This window comes from Hylaeus anthracinus, unplaced genomic scaffold (assembly GCF_026225885.1).
Source record: "Hylaeus anthracinus isolate JK02 unplaced genomic scaffold, UHH_iyHylAnth1.0_haploid 11989, whole genome shotgun sequence".
In the NCBI taxonomy this organism is placed as follows: Eukaryota; Metazoa; Arthropoda; class Insecta; order Hymenoptera; family Colletidae; genus Hylaeus; species Hylaeus anthracinus.
Window position 1 is genome coordinate 13,641,695 of NW_026534337.1, and position 22,909 is coordinate 13,664,603.

A 22,909-nucleotide genomic window follows, 5' to 3' on the forward strand; every position below is an offset into this window, starting at 1 on the left:
AACAGCATGTAAAAACATAACCAAGCCCCGATTCCATGACTACGTAGAAAAAAAAGCGAAGGCAATCGATGCATGGAAAATAATAACATGCAAAGATGTGCAACAGCACGTAACGATGCTAGATTCGCATGACTATCGAGATACCATTTAACGTGAACGTCGAAAAGAGAATCCAATGGTAATGTAATTGTCCTGCCAGCACTATAAATGTTTGACAGATGTAAAAAGCGATAGTCCGCTACGGCTGTAATCATGACAAAGTACGCAATTACGTCAAAATTAATCCTCTCTTCCAGCTTCTCGGGGAACGTGTACGTACGTTACATGTTCAGGATTCGATGCGGCGATAAACTTGCCAGCGACGTAGCTCTGTGTCTGATCATTATCGAAATCCTCGCTAGGTCGAGTGCGTGACATTCACCCCTGTAAAATTAATCGATGGAAATTACGCGAACGCTGACGGTTCAATTGTCAGACGTACATGTAAGCACAGGAGCTTATCTCCATCTGCCACGTTCGCTTCCGTCGACATTAATTTACTCTTGCTTTTATTTGTAACGTCATCACTCGAAAAAAAATTCACTGGCGAGGTCTCTATTCTATCTCTTATTCTATCTCTTAAAGTTTAAATTCACCGGTCTATAGACGATGCGAGAACATGGAAAAACGATTAATAAAAACATTCATTCTAGCTTCGAAAAGTAGAAGTTAATGAAATGTTTAAAATCATACATGCGAAAGACGATACTTGAGGGGGAAACTTCAGCGAGTAATTGACGTAACGAAAGTCGACAATTACGAGAGCAGACTCGTTGCCGGAGCGTTCGAGTAGAGTTCACGGAACAGGTTAATTACCATAGAAATGGAAACGAAATAATGGAGTGAAGAATACGGAAGTCGTTTTCTAGCACACGTGTGTCTAAATTGCTAAACCGCTAACTAGGAATTAAACGTCCACTCGCTGTATTAAATTACTTGGCTGGGATAAGTAAAATATAATATGTATTCATGCAGTTACATTAAATTATTCTAATTAATGTTACCGAAATCCTCTAAAAATGTAATTTTCATGTAAGTAACTTTAATTAGTCAGGATATGCATAATTTTGTGTGGGAAAAATGTGGGAGAAATTCTATGTTAATACCAGAGATGGTGTTTCCACGAAACATTGTATTATTATCTAACATTGGAAAAACGTGACGATCGAGTTTAATTTCCCTCCGGAAAATCCCTCTTAGAGCGTGGTCGCGTAACGATCGAGGCCAACTGCGGCTCGAACAGCTTGCACTGGCACACACAGGATGTCGCCCTACTAAACGGTGGTCTGGCCGAAATGAAGAAACCTCTAATAATTAATAAAGGATCGAATAATCTTGGTGAAAACTGAAGCTTCATGGGTGAACTTCGATGGCTCAGTTTTGGAGCCTTATAGACTTGAAGACTCGCTATACATCACAAGATAGTCTTTGGAACTTTGAACTTTCACAATTAAAGCTCGAGTCTACTTAAGCTTAAGATTGAGTAAAAGTTACAAGGACTCAAGCTTTAAACACGATACATGGGGATACTTAAGGAAGATGAGGTCTTTAAGAGTGAGCCTTAATGTTTCAAGGAAATAAGTGTAAATATTCAACCTTCAAGATTGAGCTTGAAAGCTTCGAAGACTCAAACTTTACACGTCACTGCCTCGATACTTGCACGCAAACCTCGTCCATCTAATAGTGCTGACAAGTGGAAGTGATGGCCACTTAGAGTAGCAACAAGTGAAATTGGAAGTGGGAGTCTTCCGTTTGAGAGAAAAACATATCGTCAGAGAGAAACTAACGTTTGCACGAGAGATGAAGCATGGGCCAGAGGCTAAACCTTATTTGAATAACGATTAACGATTACCATTGCCGTATAATCGTGTCAACGATTAATTATTACGATTGCTGCATAACCAATAACTGTGATTAATGAGTAGCACAAACAATCAAAGCGAATGGCGATCGTCGAACGCGATCAACTCTTATCGGTTACGATTGAATCGATAGATTAATAATGCCAATGAAAATATTTATAATACACGAAATATGTGTATTTGTTAAATAACTAAATCGATGTATGAGTAAATCTGATGAGTAATGATCTGATATAGAGATGCATGAGTTATTAAATCGATGCAAGAGTAAATATTTATAGTAAGTAGTTGGTACAATTTGTGACAGATAACAATAATAAAAATGGCTTTAAAATAGAAATTAATAGAGACAGATGAAAGTGTGCACTCCCTTATACAGTATCACTCACTGCTTTTAATAACTCACTTCACTTACAAACTTTGTTTTTAATAACGAATTAATCCCAGTAACAATAAATAGATTGACAGCTATTTATATCATTTTATCAACGAATCGGCGAGGCAATCGGACAATAATTAGCCGCAGTCCAACTCCGACCGCAAACTGGGGATATATTGTGTAAATGGCGCGCTCTATCGAGCCGGTCGCGTCGATAATTGCACGAATCACGATACTTGTACGAATTTTCAGCCCGGCTTTCCCGCGGCAATCGAAGTTTCACCGTAATTGGAAGTCTGGCTCTTCGGGCCAAGCAAACAATAAAAGTTGAGGTCGGACAGGGCGTACAAGCATCAGCACTGACGTCTAGTGTCCGTGGCTACACGCTCGTAAATCCTGCCTGAAATAGGCCGCCATGCGTGAAACATTTTGTTCCTTTGCGGAGGCTATGATGCGTAAACCTCGTTAATGCCAAAGCATCGCATTGTGCCTCGCGCGACCGCGAACTGTGTCAATTCGATTCCATTGAATACAAACTGTTCAAAGGATGACACCTGTTTCTTGACGAACGTCCGCATTCCCCGTCTTTCTCTCTTTCTGTTTGCCGCTACCGTTTCGCAAGATTTCTAGGGGTTCTCTGTCGCAATGAATTCCGATAGCAACGAACTACTTACCACCGGAACAATGAACCTCTGAGTCTAGGTTACACGGCATACCCATTTCCAAACCATTTTCCTCTTTATGCAAAATACATATTTCTCATGAATATTTTGTCAATATTCCGCAGCTATGGCATTGCATCTTCGAAAGTTGACAAAATTAAAATTCTCGCGACGGTGGGTTACCAGAGATGGCGGGATAGCAGCACGTTGGGAATTCAGAAAAAGTCGAGCGACGAGATACGCGGTTCAGCGGAGCCCCATTATGTAATTGCCGAGGATGTAGGGTAAGTGTGCATTTGAGTCAATTGGCAGGGCCGAGCGTGCCTATTTAGTTACACCGCGGCGTGCGCGTGTGTGGATGTGTGCATTCGTCCGTGCATAGATGCATTTACGTGCACCGGGCTGCGTCACAAGCCAGGACCACGTGTGCGCTTTGCTCGCTGTTGCGCAACCTTCGGCACAAGGTTGAGCGCGATAGCGTCTGCCTCGTTTTTCTTGTACCGCCCGCTAGCGAGTAAGAAAGTGCGCACGCGTGCGAGCGAGTCGCGAGTGAAACTTCCATGGTGTCGCAACAGAGACGAGCAGGCTTCTTATCGAGGTTGAGTAACGAATAAAGAATCATTTTTGTCACGTTTTGTATTTGATTTCAAAGTATAAAGAATGAAGTTTCACAGAAGTGAAAAAGAATGGAAGGAATATTAATTTTGAGTCATTTTAACGTGTACATCTTTTTTAAATATTTTATGAGACACGTATACATATATACATTGAATGTGAAGTCGTTTTTAGTGTTTCTCCAATTCCAGGAGGGCTTGTATATACGTGGAAATGACCGCAGAGACTTGTTGATGCAATTTCTTGGCAGTCATGCTAATAGTTTCCGCGTCTACTCGAAAATTGCCAAGTAATGGCTGCTCTGATTCAAGTGGTTCTACCCCAGAAAATGAAGATTACTACAGCCATACTAATTCAGATTTTCTCTTAATTCTACAGTGCAGAATACTTCGATAAATTTATCAACACTCTCATTCGATATAATAGAGTCTGTCCAAGTCAGTCGAAGTTTGAAATTCTTCGTGTAGACTAGATGTTACTTTCCAGCATACGCCACTTGATATCCTCAAAAATAGCACAGTAACCTGATCAGCAAAAATCTCTCCTTTATCATGCGACACATTGTGGCGGGTGTATAAGCAAACCTGTTTGCTCGATTAAAAGTCACAGTTTGCTTTAGGACGCTCAGGTAGCTCAGGAAGGTGTGTGGTTTGAACGTTCTCCTGATAGAAGGTGCTATCATCAACAACAACGAAGTGTGTGCTTTCGAAAGGTACACTTACGATAGATTCACGTCGTTCTGTGTCATCTCGCATTTTTCCTGGAGAATCAAAAAAGATCGTTCGAAGATCAGTCACAACAATTTCACACAAAGTTCGCTAAGCGGGTTTTCCTTTCCCCCGCCATTCGATTCGACAGGCCAGGTCAACGTTTCGCTCGAGTCCGAAAAATATAAACAGGAGGCGATTCGTTTTCTTGGACCCGATGCTAAAACTGTCTCCAGAAGCGAGGGATTACTGTAACTCGACGTTCGTCGAGGAGAATCGCACGGGCGATAAAACAACGCAATCTCGAACAAGCACGGTTGTCCTTTTTCCAGTTCTCCTGCGCGTTTCCAGCTGGCTCGTGAAAAAGACTTTTACGTTCGGCCAGGTGGCTCAACGAAGCGTACCATCGACGGGGAACACGACGCTGCGATACCGCAGTGCGACGCCTCGAACTTAGCCAGAACAAGAGGGACTTGCTTAACGATTCCGTCGTTCCCAGAGGATGCTTAGCATGCGGTAAGACTTAATAAATCGCTCAATTTTACGATCAATTAAGCACGTCGCCGTAACCAGTGCCGGTGCATTGTTTCGTGAAACTCTTCCAGTGAATACAAAGCAGTCGGCACGGGATCCACGGAGATAACTCCGTTCTATGGTACCAAAGTGACATGCAATAACTGTTGGCTAACCGCCATTTCATTTCCTCCCTCTCCCTCGAACCCCCGCCTAGGTTTCCCGCTTGCCACCTTTTTCTCTGGTCTCGTTGGAACTTGCCTAATCACTTTATCGAATGGCTTTCATGAAAAGGTTCCTGCAGGACGGAAAAACCCCGCTGGATCATCGCCCTACGGTAGAGCATTATTTCACCGACGACGACCGTCGCTGTCAGAAACGGCCGACCTTTCCTCGCGAATGGAATACAAAAAGGAAGGAAGTTTTTCCTAGGGAGGAGCGGGAATCGTATCTGCCCCTGGCCAAAAGCCCGGGCTCCCTCGAAAACACTTCCAGTTAAGGTAATTTCTCAGTTAAATTATCTCGTGTGCCTCTGTGATATTTACTGTTCGGACACGTTACGAAATTTCCGAAAAATATTCTGTGTAAATTTGTCCGCATGAAATTCGTATAAACATCAAAAGAACTTTTTCCACGCGTTTCATTCACTTTAGGACAAGGAGTAACTCTATTTCGAGTACTGCGAGTTTCGTTCCCAAGTCTGTATATTCTTAAAGCTAACGAGAGGTACGGGGAACAGAAGGTATGCTGTTCGATTTGGCAAAACCGTCGAAGCTCGAAATTGAGCACGGTTCGTTTGAATTTGGCATGGAGAACCGAGCTCTCGAAAATACGATTTCAATGAGCCCGTTGATCGTTGCTACTTGAACGCGGCAGTAGTACGCACGAGTAAGTAGAATCGAGTCTACTTCCGCGATGTAAAAGTTTATTTCCATTGTACAGCAACGGCTCGATACGTAGACGCGGAGTACACTAGTGCAGGTTGATTCATTTAATCTCCCTCGCGACCAATTTTCGTGCACTGTAGCACGAAGATTCATAGCTCTACAATTCATTTTATTACCAAGCGAGAATAACCCTTGGTGAAAAATTTTATTTACGATTCGAACATGCATCCGGTTCCTTCCACACGAAAGATGTAAGTCAGTCACTTAATCTGCAAAAGACAGGCTACAAAAACAACACGATCATCATCCTAAACACTCTACACGCCCAAAGAATTTGAACCCTGTCGATCACCAATCACGCTCACCCTTCGTGCACGAACGCCAAGTGCGCGCAACCCCCGAACAACCCCTCGACTCGCAATTTCATCGAGCTTCCTTTTCACGAAGCTCGTCCATTTTTTTTTTTTTTTTTTTTTTTTTTTAACCATTTTGTTTCGATCCCCTCGCGACGTCAAAGTAACAACAAGGGTGACACTTCGCGTTCCGATCAGTCCCGCAGCAGAGACGATCAGCTTTGAGTTTCGATTCGAACGGCTCGCGGGGTCGAAATTCCACGATAACGAAATTCCCCGCCAGCGTGCGGCGGCCAGCGACGTACTTTATTGGCCGTCATATCTGTTGTCGACAGAGACAGGCTTTCGAACGATTAATTATAAACAACCAGCCGCAACAATGGCTTCGCGTAATTAAAGCGAGCGGTCGTTTCCTTCTCCCCCTGTAACCGCGCCGCAAACCTTCCCGTCCGACCACCGTCGCTCCTACCGATGTCAAAGCGGACCGTTGTCAATCCACCACCGCCCATCCCCCACCCCCGCGCTTTTGATCTATCTGGGATCCCCTGGTGGAAGAAGGATACGAAAAAGCGCGCGGACACTGTCGATTAGATTGCTACTGTTTGGTTTCTCCAGCTTTTGTGACGAATCCCATAAACTGAGGGACGTAGAGGTGTTTGAAAGGGGTTAGTTTTGAGGGTAGGAAAAATTTATCTTAGGTTGACCGTGTGTTTGGATAATACTAGAAATTTTGTATTCTTTTCTCCTTTCAGTATTTATTTATACCCCTGGAGAAGATTGGACGTGAACAACGGAAATGTTCAGTTTCTTATAAATAAATTGCGTTTCGTGTATGTTACTTCGTAGTAAAGAAAATTTCATTTTATATCCATTTATTTTATTTTATTTCATCTGATATTTGAATCTTATATATTTGTGCGTTGTGACGTTTTCAATTTGTTGTATTATGATGGAATTCTTACGCAAGAAACTATAAAAATATAATAATTAATTCCGTTCGTATTGCAATAAGTTGACGCTAATGTTTATTCCCAACGAACCACTAAGATTACGTTTCAATATTCTGATCCCCGATCCTGATAATTCCATAACGAATACCGCAATAAAGAAAGTGGAATTCCAAAAGTTTCTCGCGGCAATTTAAGTTTCACCAACGGACTAGTAACTCTCCATCAAATTGCTACAACGATCCAGATACTGAATTATCTCGAACAGCAAATTCGAAATCACAAATTAGATCTGAAATTAATTGCACCTTTAGATCCGATCTTAATGCTCGCCAAAGTCAATTAGCAGAGGATCAAAACCACAATTAACAACGCCGACGACGTCGCCAAGTGGAATTAAGTTCGTTCGAAATGGCGTTTGTTAACATCTTTTTCCATTTAAACGTTTCCTTTTAGAACGCGTTAACTCCTAGTTACGCTGGCCGTGACGTAACGAACTACTCGTTAGAATTGCTCGTTTCGAAAGAATCCGGCTGGCAGGATGAGGTATTCGCGAGAAAACTATGCTCGAATGAATGAAACTGTAGCACTTACCAAGGTTAGTGGATCGTTGACGTAACTAACCAGCATAAAATTATAGCTTCATGGTTGACGCGGAGTGTCTGACGCTAGTGTCTGTTTTCACTTTCGGAGTCTAGAGAAGTCAGAGTCACGAGAGATCTACTTGAGGATGATAAACGTCACGATGACCGTTGACCAGGTGAGAGAGCAAAATTATTTCGGTACTCACCATTTATGTAATTAAATTAGAAGCTCTTAAGTCTCCCTCTCTCTTACCTGAAACAGAAACAATAAAATCTCGTTATTTGGTGGTTCGTCGATCCCTTTTAAATTGCGAGGAGAAAACAAAAGAGCAAAGAGGATATTCCAACTCCGTAAAACGGTGTTTCGCGCAACACTGGCCGAACGCGGCGGAATGTAGTTGAAATTAATTCTTCCCCTGTACAATCGAATAGCATGCACTCACCCGTAACTCAGTTGCGCAAGGCCAGCGGTAATTTAACGTCGGAGCATGAAAGAACACGGAATAGTTAAACAGCGGGCGTCTCTGCAGAGTCTATGCGTAGCCGCAAACAGTCGCGAAAGTTAAAACGACTTTTGACCGGACGCAGTTGCATATTCCACCATAAAAGTCTCGTTAAGGGAGAGAACAGCGGAGGGGGACTTGTAAGATTAACCATTCCGTACAGCACGTTTGGAGCGGTTTGTTCCGCCAAATGGAACGCACTCTCTTAATGGAAAGCACTCGTATAACTGCTTGAGAAATTGTTTATCGCGTGGAGAAGGGTCTCCGTTTGATTTATCGACAAATTTCTGTGGTCGTAGAAAAGTCAAAATGCATCCAACGCTTTCAAGGTACGAGATAATTCGAATTCGAACGCTACTGAGATCTTCAATTTATTTAAATAATGTGTTCTAACTAGCAAACACTATTAAATAACTATTCGTAACATATTGATGTCACTTTTAAAATTCTAATTAGAGATGCACATTTTATCTAACTTTGTCTCTGGTTCCTTAAAACAGAAAGATCTTCTTTTCTCTGGATTTTTAACAATTTACTCACAGCACTCGAGAAAACGGGAACTCTCGATTTTTATGACCGACCCCTGTGGCCTTACAGAAATTCTTAACGGGACGGCACGCTCGTTAACGTCGATACGTATGACCATTCGATATGTTCGCGCCCCTCGCGTAAGTAAATCAGACGTCGCACCGATGCTGCGCGAGGGAACTCTTGTATCACAGCAGGCTCTTTTCTTAACTCGTTCGCCAATGCCAGTAACAAATCAGATACTTATCTTAACATATTGGTTACACTTTCATTACTTTCGACGCGGGGTAATACGATTTTGCGATCTTACTACAAATTGGATTCCGTGTTACGTCAACTCGATCGAGTTCCAGTGAATAAGACTGTAATTATATGCGCAAAAAAGTACACGTGAGTGCCACGAAATGTACTCGCGAGATAAAATGGAAAAGTGTGTCTCAGAAGTGCAGCTTCATGATTATTAATGCGTTAATCATCTTGGGTAGGAATGCAGGTAAAGATAAGTGGCTTATCAAAAGTGTACGATCAAATCAAGGCTATCTGATTCGTCATGCTACGTTCGGATACACCTTCATTAGGATTCTCCAAACCGATCGCTAACAGTGAGATAAGCGAGACACATAGCTTTGTCAAGAAGTTATCTGCGATAATAACCAATTAGTCGATAACGAGCCTATTTCACCAATCTTGCTAGATCACAAGCGAATCAAAATCAACCTCTGACACGTTCACTATCGTCTACAACAAAGGGATATCCATTACACGTGCGCAGTATCTATTTGTTGGCATTTGTACGTGAACTTCATCGATTATAAACGATATGTTATCAACTCCGGCCTATCAGATTAACTGGACTATTTTAAGCAATCAGATACGATAAACGTTATTTTTTACTACGCTATAAGAAAGCAATAATGAAATTTTATGCTACAAATACAGATTTTGCGTTTTGCTATACCGAAGAAATATTTATATGTATATGATCGCTTTCGTTGATTAACACCTGTTCCCATTTAATAGACAATTTAAATATTACTACCTGCAGGGTGAAAGGTATTCGCGAATCAACCCAATCAATCCTCTTTAAAAAATTCTTCGCATCGAGTGGCATCGATTTCGCCTAGTTCTATCCATTCGTTTCAATGGAGAGAGCGAACGTTCCCGCTAACAAAATTCCCACTTATACCCCGAGTTCCCGCGTCATTTCGAAGAAATTGTCCGACTTCCCGTTGCTGCCTCCGGCCACGGGGAATTCCGTCGGAGAATCTCGCAGCGATCCCCCAGGTTGAACATATCGAATCGTTCCTCAGAGCACCGTGAAATGACGCAATCTCATCGTCTGGCGTGAGCGCGAGCGGGGAACACCTGCGTTAGGCGCGTACGTATGCAAATCAACCAGGTATGTATACCTGCACAGGCCGCCACATCAGGCACCAATCTAACCCTCTCGTGCGTCGCGTATGCAAACATACGCGCCACCGGTGCCGCGAGCCCGCGTACGTGTGCCTCGACCGATCTGACAAATTGCAACGTCATTACTGCCAATTTGTTTACACGCCACCGGATAGCCGGCAACACGAGCCAGACACCTCGTGCCCGAGCACCTTAGTAGCTCTCCACGAGGATTCCCGAGTATTTATTAGGCGCATAAGTCAGCCTGATCGCGGCACCGATCGTACCACTTCGGCTCCAGCCGATCTCCGTGAAAGTTCCACGACTAATCTCCGACAAATGCGAATCTAACCTTTAGCGCGGTGTACCTGGATTGAAAAAAAGAAACGTTTCTTTCTTGCTACGAAACAGCTCGCGATTATCCTTGCGGTTCTCGGGGGCTTCGTGACTTTAGCGGTCGGTATCCGGACACAGGGGGGCAGGATTCTCGATGATATACTTGGAGAGCCGTGGAGACTTTGGGTTGTTTGATACTTGGTCAGATTTAACACATTCGAAGTCATTGCAATTTCCAAAAATTTCCAAACATACCACGCTTAATATTCCACTCTAAAATACCTTTCATTTTTTAACTCAAAATTAACTTTGCACCAAGTCAGCCTGTTTCGAAAAAGGAGCAAATAATTGCTGCATTTAGCGCGAACGGATCAACCAGCACGCTTCCCCTCCGTCGGCCTTTTTTTTACCGAGCAGCTCCGCCAAAGTTCCCAGTCAGAGGGGATGAAAACGCCCCGAAGGTTTCGATGGTCGTGGAGGCGCGAGGTGGTGTATCAAATTAATCTTCGTCGAAGCACGGAGCTTGATAATCCATTTAATCGGCAATATCGAGGGAAAGAGAGGCGGTTTCAGCGAAAAAGCGACAGAGGCGTCGAATGTGCACACGCGTCTGAGAAGCTTCGGATGGCGCACTTTCGCACAGGCAAACCCGTCGAATCGAAATTCAAGCGACGAAAAAAAACGACGGGGTGTTTGTAGGCATCGTCGCCACCCCATCTCCTGTCTCTCTACCCATTCAATTACAAAGTGATCAACGTCCAGCACCTCGGCAACACGGTTAACGACTCCAGATGGAGAGCTTTGTACGGCTTCTCGCAGTTTCCATTCGCGCCTCGCGCGGCACCCGTTCACGCTCGCGAGCGCGCGCACGCTTGTTTCACGATAACGCGCGAACCTGTTACCCCGGTTTCTTTGAAACCTTTTTCTGCTCGATCGGGACCGCCTCGCGTTATCCGAATTGAATGGCGAACGCGATTACCGGTCTCTGTGCGCGTATCCCGTCCACGGTGGTGAGAAGTTCTTTACGCAGTTTAAATATTTGCATTGCGTGCAATTAAAAGGATTCAATGGAGGACTCTTCCTTTGCTCGCGACGGTCGTCGAAAGTGGATGGAAACTTGGTCTTTGGACCAACGAACGGTAGAATTTTTTATCGGTGGTGAGTTAATGTATTCGTACTTACTAACGACGTGATAATATAGTTTATTTAGTTAGCAATATTTATAACCAAATTTGTACCAGCCGCCCTTAGGACGCCCAAACACCCCCTCGAATCCTGCGACGACAGCCGAAGAGAAATAAGAAGAGACTCGCGGAAAGAAACAAGAAAGAAAAGAGGGTGGCCGCGATGAAGGAGAAACGAGCGTCGCGACTTAGCGACTTTTCAGGTAACAAACTGCAAATATCTAGACTGCGGCTGTAGGATGACGTTAATTAATATTGCCGACGGTACAGAGTGTCGGCCACGGAGGGGGGGGGGGGGGGGGGGGGAAGGATGGTTAAAGAAGTCTATCCAAGCCGGAGGACAGCCGAGGGACGAAAGGAGACGAAGAAGAAGGGATCAGGGATTATGAGCGAGCGAGAGGGAAAGAGGGCGGCGGGGGTAGGGCCATAGGCGGCGAAGAGAGAAAGGACGAGGGAGGTCTGAGTTTTTATCATCTCTCCCTCTCGACTCGATTCAGTTAAACTTTGAAATAACCCCTTAATGAGTCTGCCGTGCCGAGTAGACCGGATGCCAACGAAGCTCCCAGATTTTCCTCTCTTTCTCCCTGTCCCTCTTTTCCCACTTTCGTTCCATTTCTGCCCGCCATTCGCCCCCTCCCCTTCCACCCCCTGGCATGGCGTCCTTCCACCCCCTCAACCCGTCGCGCTCGGCCGAGACTACGATCTCGATTATTGCAGAGCTCGTGTCGCTTTATGAATTCGCTTTATGCACCCCCGGACGCTTAAACTGCATTAGGTTCGCTCGCGACAGACGCGATTTCGTGTTTGCTTTGGGCGTTAACGACCAGCCTGGCGTTTTCGTACAGGCGAACGAGAGAGCAGGGGACAGAGAAGGAGAGAAAAAAATCGATTTGGTCTTTCGAGAAATTGCGGATCCACGCGGCGACCGGTGATCGCTGCAGAAGAAAATTTTCTTGAAAACGGCGCGTTTCTTATAATTTTGTAATTTCGTGTATGGAGGGAACGGTCTGCGATGTTATTTTTATCAGCGTGGTCTGCGCGAGAGGTTCTTACTATTCAAGAATTTCGAGAAACCAAATCAAAGAAGCTATCGAGTAAAATACACATACGCTGTTCACTTGAAGCTGACGATGTAATTATTTTTCAGCGAGACAGTCTCAGTTTTGACATAATTGTGACGTAAATTGTGCAACGTAACGTCCTCAGAAAACGCTTTAATTGCAACCGTTTTCGCTTATACGTTCCGCTGCATTCTTCTTTCTCGCTCTTTTTTCAGAAATAGAGCAGATGGTTGGAAAATTTCCCGCTTAATGCAGTTCATACCTAACGAATTACGGAACTTAATTACCGCCTCGTCCGCGATTCGTCCTCTCGGCGCATTCTTCGAGTTTTCAACGAAAGGGAGCACGCAAGGTGACCTATTTCCATCGACAAACAAATGTATTTCGGAACTGGCGTTTAATTAGAAAGAAATCGAGCGTACTGGTCGCTCGAAGCGATCGAGCTCAGTAGTAGGAGTTATTAAATCTTTTTGGAGAAGTGTGACGAAGCGAAGAATAGTTTAGAGTTCCTTCAGATTTCCCAATAAAACGTATTTTTATATAGGTACATTTTGCTCACTGCCACAGAGGCACCGAACAAGTCACAGGTGGAACAGAAAATACTCGCTCGTTTGTCATACACACGAACCACGGAGAATGAACGCGCACGGAAGGCCGGTCGGATAAAAAGTCGCGGTTATGCGCGGGGCACACGCGAGTTTAGTAATCGAGGACCCTTAAGGGAGCCACGTAACTGTCCAATTCCTTCCTCTGTCGCGCGATTGTTCGAATTTACATAGCGCTGATAAATTCACGTGCGGCCACGCAACCGTCGCGCGGTCGAAGCTCGCCCTCGAGCTGCCTCGATTCAACTCGAACGCGCGACAATCGAACAGCCGGAAGCGAACAGAAAAGACAAAGATCGTGGCCGCGCGTCAAACACAGAAACCCCATTAAGTAGAAGCTCGCGTGTCCAGCGCGCGTCTCTGTAACAATGCGCCACTCTTGCGGGACAAACAAACGTCCCCCTCCGTTCGCCGATTACGTGACCATTCGAATCTTCATCCCCCTCCGTTCCCATTGGCGAAGCGACTTGCTAGATCACCGGCCCTTTATCTTCCTCTGCATCAATGGAGCTCGACTTCGAATGTCGACCCGAAGGACAAGAACCTCTGAGGAGCCCGAGAGACGTAAATTGAAAGCCACGAGGAAAGGATTTAATATTCTTGATGGCGTTAGAACATTTACGACGGAAGAGGTTAACCCTTTAACCTATAACAACGTGTGAGACTCGTGGTACAGAATATGAGTCGAACATGAAAAACACGTGGCCGATTAAATGAATGGTATCGAAGACACATTTTTTAATTGCATCCAAAAATATTTCACGTGGAATTCGTCCAACAAGAACATCGGCCACTAATTCGAGGGTGTTTCGAGCAATGGTGGTCCCATCTCTGATCTCCCTCTCGCAATAAACACAGTCGGCTCTCCTCGAAAACGCGCGCGTCGCTTTACCAAATCCGACTTGACCCATAATTTACAGCCTATCATGCGCGGGTTACACGCTCGCGGCGTACATACATAAACTGGCCCCCCCCCCCCCCCCACCTCCCCCCTACTCGACGAATAACGCGGCGAAACTCCCTGGTTCGGTCGCATCGGTGCCAGTCTGCCACACAAACACACATTCTACTCTCAATTTCCTGCCCGTCCAGCCAGTCCGGTCCGCGAAACTTCTCTGCGATTCTGTCTGTACCGGTTACCATCGGCGCTGCTTTACATTAATTAGACGGAATCCGTGACGACGTGGGTCTGATGGGCCTCGCTAATGGGCCACTGATTTAATTACACCGGGTCCTTTAACCCATCCACTGCGAGGATTGCGAAAGAAGGCTGCGAATAATGAACCTCTCCGACCGAGCTGCGCGAAGGGCACTCGACGAGCATTCCCCAGCTAGCAGGGACTACCGTGAAAAGTTGTCGACACTCGATAAGCGTTTATGCCCCGATCACCGTGTAAAATAGCGCGATCGAGATCCTGCGCGTGTTGCCCGACCGTTTTGACATCCTGCCGGCCAATAGAGATATTAATCTCTAAAATTGTCAGGCTGTTCCCAACTGGTCCTTGGTAGTCAAAGTGTTAAGTATTCCGTATTTGTGTTAGCCTTCTTAGCATTCGTCTGCGTTGAATTATTACGGCGATTCCACCGTACCTCGACGTTTTCCAGAAAACGTTAGATGTGCCAGCTTTCGTCCGACCCCGTTGAAATATTAGCTTCATAAACTCGAATCTGAAACGCGCCTTCAAACGCGCTGCCTTCCTCTCGTTTCTGAAAATTTCATTTCGAAGAGTGGAGCACCTTCGCGTTACACGAAGATTGATGGAGTCCAGGAATTAATTCCTCCGCGCCCCCCCCCCCCCCTCTCAGCACGTGGAGAACTTTCCTTTTGTAAATACTCAACAATTTCCAGTTAGATGAACGCTGATGAAACTTCGCGATCCATCAAGGCGAGTGTTAGACACCCTATATGCCTACTCGAAACGATGGTCGAACAAATTCGGATCTACCCTTCGTAGACCACGCGTGCGTGTGTTTCGAAATGCGAGGTAAATGTAAATGAAACGTATCCCTCAAAGTTTGATGGTCGAAGCTCATAATCAAGGTTATGCATGGATAGATTTAACCCTTCAACGACAACGTGCGAACGAGATTTTTATTACCCACGATAGTTTAAGCATTATCGCTCTGTAACAGTTTATCTGCCTCGCCCTGTAGATTTCTCGTTCCGAGTTCATTCCTTATTAAAAGCCCTGACGACTCGTTGCAATGACAAAGGCTACCACGTAATAATCAAGCTTCCACTGACAGGTAAATCTCCTCAGCAAACAATAAAGAAATGAAGCTATCACCCTCGCGCCAGGCACTTCTTGCAAGTAACGAAATTGCCGGAGAATGTCTGCGGCACCCACCGAGAGAATCACCCTAAGAGCCTCTGCGAGACAGACAACATCCTTCAAGCATCTATAAAGAACCATTCCCATCACCTCCAACTACCTTACTCCCAGCAATAAACTTCATCGTCGCATAAACGCTGACGAAAGACTTTCTCGACACGGTACGTCGAGCACACTGACCAAAAACTCCCGTCTCCTTAAACACACGACGTCACGAAACGTTTTCAACTCGTCGGCGTCGTGGTTACCGTCGCGGTCACGCGGTCGTACGATTATATTTATGTAGCATTCCTTAACCTTTCTCTCTCTTTCTCTCACAATCAGTTCCCTTGCTCGGTGTCCGAAACGCGGTTTATCGCGCCAACCGCGGCAAGAGAGACCCCGACGGCACCACGGGCTTCTCCCACTCAACTTTATTTGGCCCTGATTTTTGTTTCGTCCTGGAAAACGAGAACTCTCGACCACGACCACCGCCTACCACCAACACCAGCGCAGTCATCGGCACTAGGACGACGACGCGGAGGAGGACGGCAACGACGAGCTCTGGCAGTCGTCGTCGTTGCCCGCCAACCTTCTCGTTCTCCCCTAGGCGCGTTTCATTTCGGTTTTTGGCAACGGTAACCAGCTAGTTCTTTCCTCTTTCTTCTCGTTTCTTCTCTCTCCTCTTTTTATCTCTCCGCTGTGCCGTCTCCGCAGCGTGCACGGGCGCAGATTTTGTTGCAACGTAACGAAAGAGGCGGGTGAAGAATAAGGAAAAAAAAGATGGCGAATAGTCGAGGCCGCCGCAGGACTCGGGGGTGCGTGCCAACGACACCGTCGCGACTCGATCTAACGAGGTGCTCCGCGGCCGGAAGCGGAAGCGCTAAGTAGCGTAGGAGGCTGCTCGCGCGTCGCGCGGTTTTTTTCGAGGCCGTCGCATGCAGATCAGAGCCAAACGGTCCGCGCAGGAAAACGCGAGCGTACGCGAAAGCTTACGTAACCTCGCTAAAAACACGCCCCGTGAAACGTCTGTCTGGTAATAACCGAGACCCAAGTGCCGTTACCCACTCCAGACCCTTGCTTCTCGAGCCCTTTCACTCCTGCGTTATTCAAAAATCGCGGGCGAAAATTTCTCTGTATTTTATGCAGTACGATAGTTCAATATTTTAAGAGGGTTTCAGGATTGGACGATTAAGAGAATTTCGGGGAAAATTATTGACATATTCTCCGATGTTGTTCATGAAAGAGGATGACCATGTACGAATGTCCCTACAACGTTCGAGGCTGGTGTAGAACGGAGAAAGGAAGTATATGACCTCGATGAAGAGAAGGAAGACGAATAGAAGGTTCCTCGCTTTAGACTTCGGTTCAAAATGAGCCCGCAGGGCCTCGTGAGATGCAGTCATCATTCCACTAAGGTGCTTAGTTAAAAAACAGGTTCAAGACTAAACATCTCGAATTTTTTTTTTCCTAAATGGACTGATAATTATATAATCCAAAGATTCTTTGCTAAAACATTGAAGTAAACGTGACTCGGGGATACAATGGCGAAAGCTTAGTGTTTTGAAGCCAGACACTCCAGCTTCGCATAATAATAAGAAACGTGACTTCCTTTCCTCTTCAACATCCAACGAAGTCGAGGATCGTTCCGAATAAGATTGTACAGGGTTAAGAAACCGTAATAGCGAACGTCACGAACGAGGGACCAAACTTCCTCGCCGTTAATTTCGACGACGACGGTTTCCCACGGTTGTTCCAAGGCGACGGAGAGGCATTAACCGGCTGCCGTGAAAATAGACCAAATTTCGATACAGTTCGAACGCATTCAGCGTTGCCCTCGATGTGAAGCGCGGCTGCGGGCCAGACGGGTACGCACGAGGCTAGACACCTGACGTGAAAAGGGTGACGAGAAGGCCTCGGTGAAGGGAACCGAAGCGGAGGCGTAGACGAAGGAGGCGCGGGGAACACGGCGTATAATCAGACTCAAGGGCGTCTGGACCGAAAGCGAGATTCGAGAGAGGAAAGTGCATCAGTGCCAGGCCAACCATTCCGTGATTCCGCCCTGGCCCGACGGTGCTCAACTCCCGCTTTCATGCGTCTATGCGCACTCAGACGATCACGTAGTATTCCCTTTTTCATTAAGAGAGATGATACATCGGTAAACTGGAAAAATTTGTCGGTTTATAGGGATACACGGTGGTTCCGAGCAGAGACGTCTACCGGTCTTCGTATCTACCGAGGTAGATGAATTGGAAGGTGTGCGTGAATCAACTTTTCAAAATTAGAGCTAGACGTTTTGAATCCCCATTTGTGTCGGGCTTTTTAATGTATTTTAATCGAGAAAGTATTCCAAGCAATTAATAACATCGCGTCTAAGTCGGTATCTACCACACAAGATACATCTTCATCCCTCAAATCGATGAGATTCCCCTTCGCATAAAAAAAATCATCAATTACCCAAAAGAGACAATCCTCCCGCTACACTAAAGAACCCAAAGAGACAGCTCAGCCGCGTTTTCCTCGATCTCGACGAGGGCCCACAATTACCAAGTGTCTAGTCGCAGTTCCCAGAGCCTGAAGAAGTCTAACGAAATTTCCGACGTCTGGCAGCTGCGCCGCGATATTAAGTCACGAAAAGTTTCGCGTACAAAGGCGAGCGGAATGGAGGGCCAGATAAAAGTTCCTGTCCTGTACGCCCTTGAAAAAGAGCTTTCTAGATCTCTGGCGAGATTTTAACGCGAAGAAAAGCGAGTTAAGCGACGGGAAGCTTTCTCGGAAACGCGCAACTGCGGCCACGCTCGTCGTCGTCGTCGTCGTCGTCGCCTCTAATTAATATTCTCGGAAGGGTAATAATAACCCGCGTTTCTTGTCCGCCGCGAAACCCGTAGGATCATCGTCGTCGTCGACCGGGGTCGCGTGGAATGCTCGAGTATCGGACGAGAGGAGCGCGTTCCGCGCGCTTTCGGCATCGCGATGCGGGAATCAATTGCCTGGTGACCGACGCTTTTTGCGACGTCTTCTTCTTCGGCGCACCAACGCCTGGACCAATTGATTCGTTCGTTATAAAGAGGTCGAATCAACGACCTGACTCTCCTAATCGTCGAGTTCGATTCGACGATGTGTGGGAAAGCGTTGTTTAGGATTGCTGAAGAGTTACGTGAGAATATACTTTGTGACTTTAGAAGAAAGTTTTTGGACGTTGTGTCTCGGATGTTTATTACCTAGGTTTATTTATTAATTGCGTATGAAGTGTTTAATTATTTCATCTTGAGAAATTTTACTAACAAAATGTCTTGAGACTTAGAGCGAGTATAATTTCTCCATAATTCCAGTCGTATGAGAGTTAGCAGGAAAATTTGTTTCAAGTAGTTGCACTCTTTCTAGGATATTAAATTTAATTGAATAAGGTGTCCAGATTGCGGTCACATGCTGTATTTAAAGTAAAACTGACGCCATGTACGCAGAGACTTCTGAATACTCGAGGATTCTCCGAGTCGAGTGTTACTCTTTGATTAAAGCTTAGAATTTTAAGGGCCTTTCGCGCGATATGTTCGCGATGCTCTCTGAGGATGAGTGAGAAGTCGAAAATAACTCCAAGGTCTGACTTTGTGCGCACAGTGAAAGTACTTTACCATTAATTTTCCATCAATTGAAGCTCCATTTCTTGGCACCAAGAGCGCATAATGTCGAGATCTAATTGCACTAGTCTTGTATCTGCATAAAATTCTGCTGTTCAGTGACAAGCTGGGGATATCTTTTATCAAGATTTCTAGCGGATCCACCCGGACATGACAATTCGAGTGTTTTGTCTAGTTAGTCGCGAGGTCAATTTCAACAAATTTCCATGAACTCCCATTCGGGATAGTTTGGTGATTATACAAAGTGACTAACGGCGTGGAGGACTTTCTTAAGTAGAAACTACATACACCTGGTTGTTAGTGTCTGAAAGCATTCACTATACAGTTCCCAAATGAGGTCAGATTCGTGACCGTACACCTACCCTAAACAAAACCATACAATCTAATAGTCCGACTCTTGAGACAGACAATGGAAGATAGAACAATAGAACTGCCTCGAAATCATCGATACGCCCTCTGCGTCCCCTACAACAATTCCTCCCCGTAGAATCAAGAGCCTGAATCGATAGTCGTATGTCTTGTTCTACAATTAAATTCCTTGGAAGGAGTTAATAGGATTTCATGCAAACCTAAAGCTGGTTAGTCAAATACTCGCGCCACGAATCTCAAGCATTCAAGTTTCAAAGTGTCCCGATTGTTCAAAATAGAGTAACAACAGGTATCCATGGATAACTGATATCCTCCTTCGCAAAGAACGAGCTTCAATCATCGGTTTGGATCGCACCTAATAACTCCATGACGACTGTTCGTGTGACCGGCTCCGCTGCTGCATTGCGGCGTATTTCAAATTTCTTACAATCAATATTTCCTATAGTAGGCCGCCAACTTGAAAATCCGTGTTGGCAGTTTATTTCAGAAGAGGGAGGTTCCGAGGGTGCGTGACATAACGCTGGTTTATGCATTCTTGAAATTAGTTTCTGAAAAACTCGAAGTAGTGCGCGATCACGTACAAGTACGAACATTCGATATAGTTATTCTTCGCCCGTGTTTTATTTTCTGCAGGTTCAATCAAATTCGTCACTGTTATATAACTCGAAATCGAAGCATTCGGCAACAGAACGTCAGACCACGAATCATACTCTTCTAGATGACAAGGGCGGAAGAGGATGTGGCGCGAGACGAAAACAGGAGCTGAATTTTCCATCGACTGAAAGAAAGAAGAAAGTCTAGCGAGGAGTGTCTGACGTTTCCACGCGTCGACAGGTCCCGTTCGAAAAAGGACGAGTAAAGTTCGCAGGAAGCCAGGCGGCATTTACGCGGCGCCTACACGGGTAAAGGGAAACGACGACGACGAGGAAGAGCGTCGGGTCGGAAGAGGGGAAAAATATAGACGGTCCCGAGGAACGCTCGAGGTGGAAGGAACAGGAAAACGAAAGCGCCCGCGGCCGTTATGGATGCAAATCCGCGTACGAAACGTATAAAAGATTTGCGAGAACAAATACACGCCCGGGGAGACGGGCCACGGTCGAAGGGACTAGGGCGGTCTGCGGAAAAGAAGAACCGGAGGAAGCGGACGAAGACGACGACAGGGATGGCGAGAGAGAGAGGCAGACGGGAGGAGCACCGTTGGTCCCGATGGATTCAAATGAGGATAAATATTTATAAAAGAGCGCGCCGATCGTCGATGTGCTCGGGAAGCGGTTGGTCCTGCGCGGAACGCAAACGTGCGCGTTGCGAGGAAATATTGCCTCTCTCGTCGGCGAAGGTCTGAACCGTTGAAAGGAAGGACGAAAGAGAAGAGGAAGACCTCGCGAACACAATGGTGTCTTCTGTTTTCGTGGCCTAGGTGAAAATTCTACAAAACATATCATATAGGGGACTACCTCGAGCACTCTGAATATCATACTCGCTTCTGAAGATAATTGAACATTTCAAATTAAAGCTTTATTTATTTCGACAGGACCAATATAAAATTCCCAAGCAAATACTTTGCAATATCCTGAGGTCATCCACATTCATTTTAATCAAACGAAATATTCTCACGGTAATGCAGCTCGCAACAAAAATCAACTGACACGTGAAATTCTTTTAATTCCTCAGAAAATATCCCATACAACATGTATAACATGCTGTTCAACGTTGGTCAACACGTGATGTACGATCTAAATTAGAACAATTACTCTCGTATGTACGCGAAGAGTGAAACGCTAGAACGGCGTAGCAGAAGGTGAACATACTGGTAATACCGTGTGTTTTCCGTTTTCCATGGCGGAGATGAAAAGTACAGTGAAAATCCCAACGAGCTAGCGCGCGTTTCTTCGAACGCCGTTTCCGCCGTTCCGCCGCCGGAACAGTTATCGCTCTGTGTTTGACCAAGTCGGGTTTGCAATTTGTATTTGACGACTCGTGTTCCGTGCTGGCTTGGCCAGGCTGTTGCCACGGGGGATCGGAGGAAGCTTTTACGACGTACGAAGAAGTCGGGGCGGTTTGTTTGTAATTCTTTCGCGGCGTGAAGTTTATTCTGCGGGGCAGCACTTTCGGAATTTGTATTGCAGGTTAAATACCGAGATCGGTTGGTTCTGCGCAGGAAATATAATGTGGCGAAAGGCCTCGATTTTTGATAAAAATATACGAATAGTCTCGTTTGCTTGAATTAGATTTGAATTAGATTGAAACAGTAAATTATTTCGCAAAGACGCTATTCGCTACAGAAAAGAGTACATTTGGTTTTATTCAACTACAGATGAGTTACGTATTTTATTGTACATCTAAAGATGGCCATGGAAAATTTATTTATCCATTGCTGATAAGATCTAACTTCATCCTTTACTACAACTTTGATGAAACAAATGATATAAATAAAGCTAACAATGTCTAAGTATACAAGCTTTACAATAACACATAATGCACATAGCAACGTGCGTTTAAAAATGGTATGAAATTGACTGCCCCAGTTTTAAATATAGTGCCGCGATTCCCTATCAAGATACCTCTTAAGTTACAATTTGAAAATTAATGTACATTCTGGTCGGTTGGCGATTCACTGGCACGTTTCGATCCGACCTTTTTCAGAGATAAAAGGTCATAGGGGTTTCGAGCTCCCATTTCGCTCCAGACGAAAAATACTGTCGAATAACTTTCGTCCAAGATACCGTGAACCCGAAAACTTTGGTCGAACGTTGCGCGCCTGCTTCGTTCAGAGAGCAGTGTGAACAACGCCAGATAACATATGTTCGATATATGTAAATATTGAAGGACTGGGTAAGACACGGGGAAGTCGCGATATCTCACCATGCCTAATGTTTAAACCATTTTCTATTCCATTTTTAGATAGTGTCTTCCTGGAAGTAATTTTATGGCTGACATAACGTGTTTCCCTGTTCTGCCGTGAAAATAATCGCACATTTCCAGACCACGTTCATTTCTGAACATATTTTAACGTAGGAGTTTACATATATTATTTTAATATAACGGAGTGGATCGTTGAAGTTCATTATCGAGCATGATGTTGAAATAAATCCTTACGAAATGTATAAAATTTATCGTGGTGGTTACAACGTCTTCGAATCTATCACTCGTGTCATCTTGGGTATATTATTCATTAAAAATCCGAAGTGCAGCGTAGGAAAGAAGAAAAATGTTTCAGAAAAACACGAAAACTTTTCACTCAATGATTACACAGATTTCCATTATCTGCGCCACTGCCCTGTTAAGTTTCACAGCCAGATGAGCGAGCTAAACTTTCGTTCTACAATAAATGAGATGATAATAAAAGTTTCCGTAATTAATCGTCCGTGCACAACAGAGCGGAAAGCATTTTTGAGCACGCAATTTTATTTAGTTCCCTTTATCGCACGCACTA

The 22,909-nt window shown here is 45.1% G+C and overlaps 1 long non-coding RNA gene across 1 annotated transcript in view; it reads right to left on the reverse strand.

The window, feature by feature from the left end:
- Positions 1 to 22,909, reverse strand: part of LOC128887588 (uncharacterized) — a 159,427-nt gene that overhangs the window by 75,825 nt on the left and 60,693 nt on the right. The window contains exon 2 of the long non-coding RNA XR_008460063.1: positions 7,755 to 7,801. This is a non-coding gene — a long non-coding RNA (uncharacterized LOC128887588). The remainder of the gene's footprint in view (positions 1 to 7,754; positions 7,802 to 22,909) is intronic.